The 7,821-nt window shown below is 53.8% G+C and overlaps 1 long non-coding RNA gene across 6 annotated transcripts in view; it reads left to right on the forward strand.

The window, feature by feature from the left end:
• The window catches only part of LOC119870707, a 33,122-nt gene extending 25,642 nt beyond the window's left edge, over window positions 1-7,480 (forward strand). For 3 of the 6 annotated variants that reach the window (XR_005353404.1, XR_005353405.1, XR_005353400.1), the window contains 2 exons: window positions 1,308-1,619; window positions 6,917-7,480. This is a non-coding gene — a long non-coding RNA (uncharacterized LOC119870707). Of the gene's footprint in view, window positions 1-1,307; window positions 1,620-1,980; window positions 2,827-6,916 lie in introns of those variants that run through there. The other 3 variants (XR_005353403.1, XR_005353402.1, XR_005353401.1) reach the window with 3 other exon arrangements.
• Window positions 7,481-7,821: the final 341 nt, after the last annotated feature.

Below are 7,821 nucleotides of genomic sequence, written 5' to 3' on the forward strand. Positions count from 1 at the left end.
AACAGGCCAGAGTCACCTTGACTCCAAAAGGCCAAGGGGAGCAGACTGGTGAATTGAGGTGCTTGGGATAGAATTGTATGGAGGATAGAGGGGGTCTCTCTGGGGCCCCTAAGACTCTGATGGCCCTTGTCACTTAGATCCACACGGACAGACTCCTTTTTCTTGCACCATCTGTGAGATTCCCGTCATGAAGGAAACTCCACGGTGCCACTCACAGAGAATGGTAGCTCCATATGAGGCAGCCCAGCAAGTGGACAGAAACCACAGGAACACTTGTGCAAGGACACACAACAACTCAAGGAGACCAAAGAGCACCAAGTAAGAAGTAGTAAGTGCTCTCAAGGACATGCACATACAGTACATTCACGTGTGCGTGCACACACACACACACACACACACACACACTCATGGAGCTTAACAAACATGCGTGTCAAAATTTTAAAATGCAGATAACTGAAAAGGAACTGTAGTCATTGTGAGATTGGAATTAGTGCCCTGGAAGATCAGGCCCAAGAACAGACTCGTTAACTAAGTTGCTGGACTCAAAACACCCCAAATCTATCGTATTCCTCTGTACCAGCAGGAGTAACTAGAAAATATATTTTTTAAATGGTGGTTTTGCAATGACGTTAAGGGGACATCAGATACCTGGGGAGAGATCTTACAAGGGATGTCCAAGACGTCGTCTGCACCGAAAACTATAAAACATCACTGGAACAAATCAAAGGAGACCTGAGCAAATGGACAGATCTGCAGAGTTTTCATGGAAAGGAAGCCTCAATATTGTAAAAATGTCATTTATCCAAAATTGGTTTATAGATTTAAAATAATCTCATTTAAAATAAGATGGCAGGATTTTTTTTTTTTTTAATTGGCAAGCTGACTCTAAAAATTCATCGGGAAATGCTCCCATTAACAGGACATGAAAGTTTTAATTGTCCCCGAATCTCATCAACCCTTGGCATTGTGTGTCTTTTTATTTTGCTTTATTTAATTTCATGTGCTATTACAGGAATATTTATCATTTTGTATGGGAATTCCTAAGAGGAGTAAATCTGTGGCAAATCCCCCTGGGTGGGCAGAGAGGGTATCCATCCTGGGCGGGCTTTGCCGCTCCTTTGTTTCTGCAGCCAGACAAGGGCAGAGTTCAGGGGGAGCTGCCCAAGTAGACTGTGTGTCACACACACAGCAAGCGAGAGACTGGAGGTGGGAGTCCTTCTGGGTGGAAGAAAGGTGAATGGCAGGGCACAGCTGTGTCCTGCAGGTGGTGCCAGGGCACATGCCTTAACATGCCTTCCACTGCCCAGGGCCCCGTCTGCCAAGAGATGTCACCACCCACTCAAAGATCTCAGACCCAGAAAATCCTGGTGACAGATGTTTCCATCAGTGATTCTCAGCTGGGTGAGTGCTGGGGTGGCAAGGGTGAGAGCTTTTCCCAACTATATGTGTGCCTTTTTTCCCTCCAAAGATCCTTGAGCAGCCACCTAGAATCATCACCCTTTCTCAGAGCCCCATGGTGCCTGGTGGGAGAGCCATGCCCCTCAGGCGTGTTGGGACAACAAACTGATTGAGAATCGAGGCCTTACGGGGGTGATCTCAGGGACTTCCAAAATGTACAGGTACGTGGCTTTCTTTCTCAAGGCTCCAGGAGAATTAGAATGCCAGGAAACCCACCTGTGGCATCCATTGACATTAGACCCAAGGATGGCTTCCTGGCTCGCTAAGAAGCTCCCCCTGTTGACGTGGCTGGGCCTCCAAAATAAAGAAATTAGCCCCCGGTGTCTGTTCCCTGCAATCATTCATGACAAGGTCTCTGTCTGGCCTGAGTCTCCTGAAACAACTTGAGAGTATTACACAGTCCAAGATATTAAGTTTAAGACAATTAAAAAAAATCTGAATGTTGTCAATTTGTCATTGTCCTACATGTATTTTTCAGAATATTTGTTCTTCTTACTAACACCTTTTCGTACTAACTTCTAGGAAAAGAACGGGATGACTTAAGCAATGCCCCCCAGGCTTTCAGGTGCATACGAATCCCCTGGGGATCTCCTTACAATGCAGATTCTGATTCGAAAGGTGCCCCGAGGATGGCCTGGCATTCTGCATTTTTAAGAAGTTCCCAGGCAAGACTAGGTACAGAATTTGCAGGGCCTCTGCGCAAAATGAAAATGTTTCAAAAATATCAAACATCTCAAGGTGAAGAGAGAACATTCAACCAGTGGGTGATCCTTCTAGGTGCAGAGTCCTCCTGAACGTTGGGCCCCCCGGGGACAGCCAGGTCACAGGCCCACGACGCTGGCATCCCCCCGGGGGATACTGATGTAGAGCCAGAAATGAGCAAGCCTGTAAAACTGGACTATTCTTTAGACTCTGAGTTCCCAACCCGGCGGCTCTCCCTTGAATTCCATCAAGAGAGGATGGTTTCTCCAGCACCAAAACGCTCTCGGTGTGAGGTGGCCCCGAGGTGACAGCCTGGGTCCCCGGTTCACGGTCCCGATCTGCTTGCACCTGTCTTTGGTGAGATGCTAAATGTGTAAGCGCTTCACGGACTGCGGGGCGATGCAAACACCGGCGTCTCTGCCCTAAGATGCTTCAAGTGACAACCTGGCGAAGGGAACTGGCGTGGGGACCTCGGTGCTGCCCGCGTGGGTCTCCAAGTTCAGGCCTCCGGGCTGAGATCACTGAGATTTGGTGTGAGCGATCCTGAGAGAGGGGGCTTCGGGGAGGCCGCAGAAACCCCCAGCAGCGCCCGCAGTGCTCCCTGGAGCCCAGAGGGGAGCACCACCTGTGGGGACGCCCGCGGGGACCTGGTGGCTTCCCCCTGCTGAGGCCTGAAGGTGGGGGGGGGTTGGCCTGCAGTGAGAGGCACGCGGACAACGGGGAGGGGCTGGCTGGACACCCGCTGCTGCCTCGGGGTGGGAGTGCTGGGGGGCACTTGCAGGGTCCCCCGCCCACAGGGGCAGAACTCAGCGTTCCTAGTCTCCTGCCACCCCTACCTTGGACCCCCACATCCCTTAGGGGTGCCTAGATGATGCTGGCCCAGAGGCGCCGCCGGCCCTGCTGGGGCCCCCGCCTTCCTGCCGGTGACCCCTGGCAGGTGCCACCCTGGTGCCCGTCTTCTCTCCTGGCCCGTCCTTGTCGGGGGGCTGTCCCCAGCCCCCCTGCACCGGCACAGGTGCCCAGTGAGCAGCCGCGCTGCTGTCAGGGGCTGGCGCAGGGACACGGTGCCCCCCCCAGGAGGCCCCAGAGGGAAGCGGTCCAGCTCCTGGGGAGGGGGGGTCCCTCGTGCGCCCTGAGCCCATAGAGGGTTTCCTTTCCCGCATCAGCGACTAGGGTCCTCCAGCCTGTAGGTCCTGCCAGGCCAGCTACAGGGATCCCTCAGGGTGAGGAGTCGTGGGTTTGTTTGTTTGTTTGTTTGTTTTTAAGATTTAATTTACTTATTCATGAGGGACACAGGTGGGGGAGAAGCAGGCCCGAGGGGGGGACTCGACCCCAGACCCCGGGATGGCCACCTGAGCTGTAGGCAGGCGCCCCAGGGTGAGCGTCCTTGACGATGCCCCCGCAGCTGTCACCTGCAGCCGGAGTTGAGAAGCACCCCGATGACGCACAGCCCCGGGGGCAGCGCCGCTGCGGTCCCAGCTGCCCCCAAGTGCTGTTAGGACGAGTTGCAGTTACCCTTCGTTTCCCAGAGTGGCTGTTCTCAGCCACTGTCACTTCGTCATGCTCCCTCCTCCACCCTGACCTCTGACCCTCCAGCCCGCGATCCAGCCCCGGGCCCACTGAGTCCAACTCCAGGTGCCCAGCTGGCCCCAGCCCGCCTCTTGTCCCAACGCCCTGGTCGGGTGTGTGGAGCGGCAGGGGATGCTCCGCACTGCAGATGAAGCCCACCCTACATGTCCTCTGGTGCCCTTCCCCCCGCCTGGCCCTCGGGGCTGGGGTCCCCCCCAGACACACCTTTCCCCTCCCTCCCTGCGCCCCTGGACTTGCCCCACCCAGGACCTGTAGGAATGCTGGGGCCGGGTTGGCTTGAAGAACACCAAGCACTTCCAGGATTGGCCTGTGGCCTCCTCTTCCTTGCCTGCTGGTACCCTGGGCATGTGCTCGTCACAGCTGCCATTTGGCCACTTGTTTCCAGCCTCCTGGCGACAGCCCCTGCCCCCAACCCCCCACCCCGGCATCTCCTGCTAATCCAGTTCATCCCTAGGCTCCACAACTGCATACACCCACCACAAGTGTCACCGGCATGAGTCAGAGCAGGTTCTAGAATCAATAGTCAATTCACGGTGCAGGCTCATCAAGGATGAACCCCTAACATGGAACTGATGAAGTCAGGATCACTGACCCAAGTATGCCAGGAGGGCGCTACCATGGCTGCACCTCTTGGCTCCCCACAGCGGTCCCCCCAGTTTGTTTCTGAAAGCAATCAGGGTATTGTCACAGGATACCCTGGGATGTCCCTGGGAAAGACCCTGCTATGGGTTGAATTGTGCTCCTGGCTAAATCCATGTCTGAGGCCTAACCCTCAGTCCTCCTGTCACCTTCCTTGGAAATAGGGTCTTTGCCGATAGAATTAGTTAAGATGAGGTCGTTCCTGGATCAGAGTGGAACTCGATCCAGTATGGCTGGTGTCCTTGTAAGAAAAGGGACATTTGGACACAGAGACACAGACACACTGGGAGGTCATGTGACAAAGGCAGAGATTGGAGCACTGCACCTGCAAGCCCAGGAGCACCGAGGATGCAAGGCAAGGCAAGATCCTCCCCTACGGGAGGACAGCTGACTTCTGATGTCTAGACTCCAGAGCAGTGAGAGGGTGAGTGTCTGCTGTTTGAAGCCACCCGGGGTGTGGTACTTTGTCATGGCAGCCCTAGGAAACCAAGACAAGAGGTGACCCCGGCCCAGCTGTCAGTTTCTCTCTGAGTGAGTTTCTATGGGTGAGGGTGGTCCACGTGTCAACAACCGAAACCCCAACTAATTGGCTTCAGCAACTAGGGGATTTTTTTCTGTATTTCAAATTGCTTGATAGAAAGAGATGGAAGGGGAGCTGGTGCAGCCGCTCTGGGAAACAGTATGGAGGTTCCCCAGGAAGTTAAAAATAGAGCTACCCTATAACCAGCAATCGCACTACTGGGTATTTACCCCAAAGATAGAAATGCAGTGACCCAAAGGGGCACCTGCACCCCAATGTTCATAGCAGCAATGTCCACAGTGGCCAAGCTGAGGGAAGGGCTGAGATGGCCACCGACGGATGAGTGGGTAAAGATGTGGTGCTTGTATACGCAATGGAAGAGTCCTCGGCCATCGGAAAGGACGAGTACCTAACATCCGCCTCAACGTGGATGCAACTGGAGGGCATCACGCTGAGTGAAAGGAGCCAGTCAGAGAAAGACAGTCAGCGTGCGGTTTCGCTCATATGCGGAATATAAGAAACAGCCCAGAGGATCGCAGGGGAAGGGAGGCAAGACTGAATGGGAAGTCATCAGAGAGGGAGACAAACCATGAGAGACTCTTAACTCCGGGGAACAAACTGAGGGTCGCTGGAGGGGGTGGGGTGGCTACGTGGGTGATGGGCATTAGGCGGGCACCTGATGTGATGAGCTCTGGGTGTTGTACGCAACTGATGAGTCAGGAACACTACGTCTGGGACTCAGCACGGACTTTATGTTGGCGGATTGAATTTAAATTAAAAAAAAAAAAGAAAATAGAGATACCCCTGTGGACAGTTATCATCAGATGAGCATATGAGCACGAGGAATTATCCCCAGGGCGCACGTGTCGCGGGGGCAGGCAGGGAGCCGCCCGACGATCCCACACAGAAGACTCTGCCCTTCATCCGAACGTGTGCATTCAGCCCACCTCGTGGCTTCCTAGGACAAAACGGGGCTTTACGCTTGTGGCTGGAAGTAGGACTTGTGGCGGAGTCAGCTTCAGAAATCACGCACCGGGGATCCCTGGGTGGTGCAGCGGTTTAGCGCCTGCCTTTGGCCCGGGGCGTGATCCTGGAGACCCAGGATCGAATCCCATGTCAGGCTCTGGGTGCATGGAGCCTGCTTCTCCCTCTGCCTGTGTCTCTCTCTCCCTCTCACTCTCTCTCTCTCTCTGACTAAGAAAAAAAAAAAAAAGAAATCACGCACCGGGTTTAGCCTCTTGGGGCACCAAGCCTCCCTGCAGTTTATAGGATCCAGCATATTCTATCAAGGCTTCAAAATTCTTAGAGCTGAGTTGTAGCCGGAGAATCCAGTGTGTGTGTGTGCGTGTGTGTGTGTGTGTGAAACAGTTTAATAGTTTTCGTAAAACAGTCTGGAATTTTTTCCTCAAACAGCAGTTCCGCAATTCCCTTTGCAGTTTACTTTTGAGCATTGTCCCCGAGACCTCTCCAGGTGGAAAAGCAGCTGCAATCGGAGCATTCCTTCACATTACCCCCTCCCCCCTCCACGGAGCCATAAAAATGACAATTCCTGCGAGTCCTGACACCAGATGCCCCAGCCTCGCCCACTCTGGTGCCGTTGGGGAGAGGCCACAGAGCCTTGCTTGGGTGTCTCCCTCCAGGGAAAAAAAGGCCTCAAGGAGTCCCGGATACTCAGCTAAGTCAAGTTCAGTGGGCATGTGTCATGTGCTAATCGATATTCTATTTTGCCACCCAGGAGGGTGCTGTTTGGAGCAGCCGTACATCTATAGGAAATAATAAAGTGATTTATTTTTATGTTGAAAACTTCAATATTTGATACGCATTTTATCAATATTGCCTCCCCCCCAACCCCTCCTGCCTCTGCTGTTTTATTGTAATGAATTGTAGTTGCAACAAAATGAACCAATTGAGCTTGAAAAATGAGATGTAAAAAAAACGTAGAAAAGCACATCCTTTGTGGTCAATGTTAATCTTGCAAAGGATTTTTTCTTTCTTTCTTTCTGCAAGGCCTGCCAAGAACAGAGACGACAATGAGGATAGAAGGTGATTCACTGAACCAGCAGCTTCAGAGAGGTCGGGAGGACGGAATTGGCCCTGGGGTTTGGCCAAGAGAAGAGAATTGAAGCGTTGGCTGAGGGGCCCCAGGAGCGCATCCCGGGAGACGTGGAAGGAGGCGCTTGTGTGACCCAGGAGGATGGGGTTGGGTGCCCCGTGGCTTCGGGAGGGGGGGTCATCCGGGCCTCGGGCCTGTACAATGCAGCCCCCACCTCCTCACACGTGGCTCCCAGCAGGGCTCCTTCCTTGTCCCCCACTAGCTGCCTGACCCAGACACGACCTCCGACGACGCTCCCTCGGAGACGTGACCATTCTCTGCCCACTACACTTCCGCTTGGGCCGCCCCGATGTGACCTGTGAGAGCCTGGAAGGCTGTGGGGGACCTCCGTGCTGAGAAGTCACCATCTGTGGGGTCACTCCCTGGGACCCCCGGCACTTCATCCACCAGACTAAGAAAGCGGGCGCTCCCAGGTGTTGGCAGGACCAGATCTCCCCAGACTTTCTCAGGTAACCATGGCCTGGAATTACCCCAAGCATTTTGGTTTTGGGTTTTTTTTTTAAGATTTTATTTATTTATTAATGAGAGACACAGAGAGAGAGAGAGGCAGAGACACAGGCAGAGGGAGAAGCAGGCCGCACGCAGGGAGCCTGACGTGGGACTCGATCCCGGGTCTCCAGGGTCATGCTCTGGGCCAAAGGCGGCGCCAAACCGCTGCGCCACCCAGGGATCCCCCACCCAAGGATTCCTAAATAAAATCTTTAAAAAAAAGAAAAGTATGGTGTGGCCCCAAAGATATACACATGGGAGGCAGCCCCTTCTACGTTTGGAAACGATGGTTCCGCGGGAGCCTCTCAGG

This window comes from Canis lupus, chromosome 1, assembly GCF_011100685.1.
Source record: "Canis lupus familiaris isolate Mischka breed German Shepherd chromosome 1, alternate assembly UU_Cfam_GSD_1.0, whole genome shotgun sequence".
NCBI classification, from domain to species: domain Eukaryota; kingdom Metazoa; phylum Chordata; class Mammalia; order Carnivora; family Canidae; genus Canis; species Canis lupus.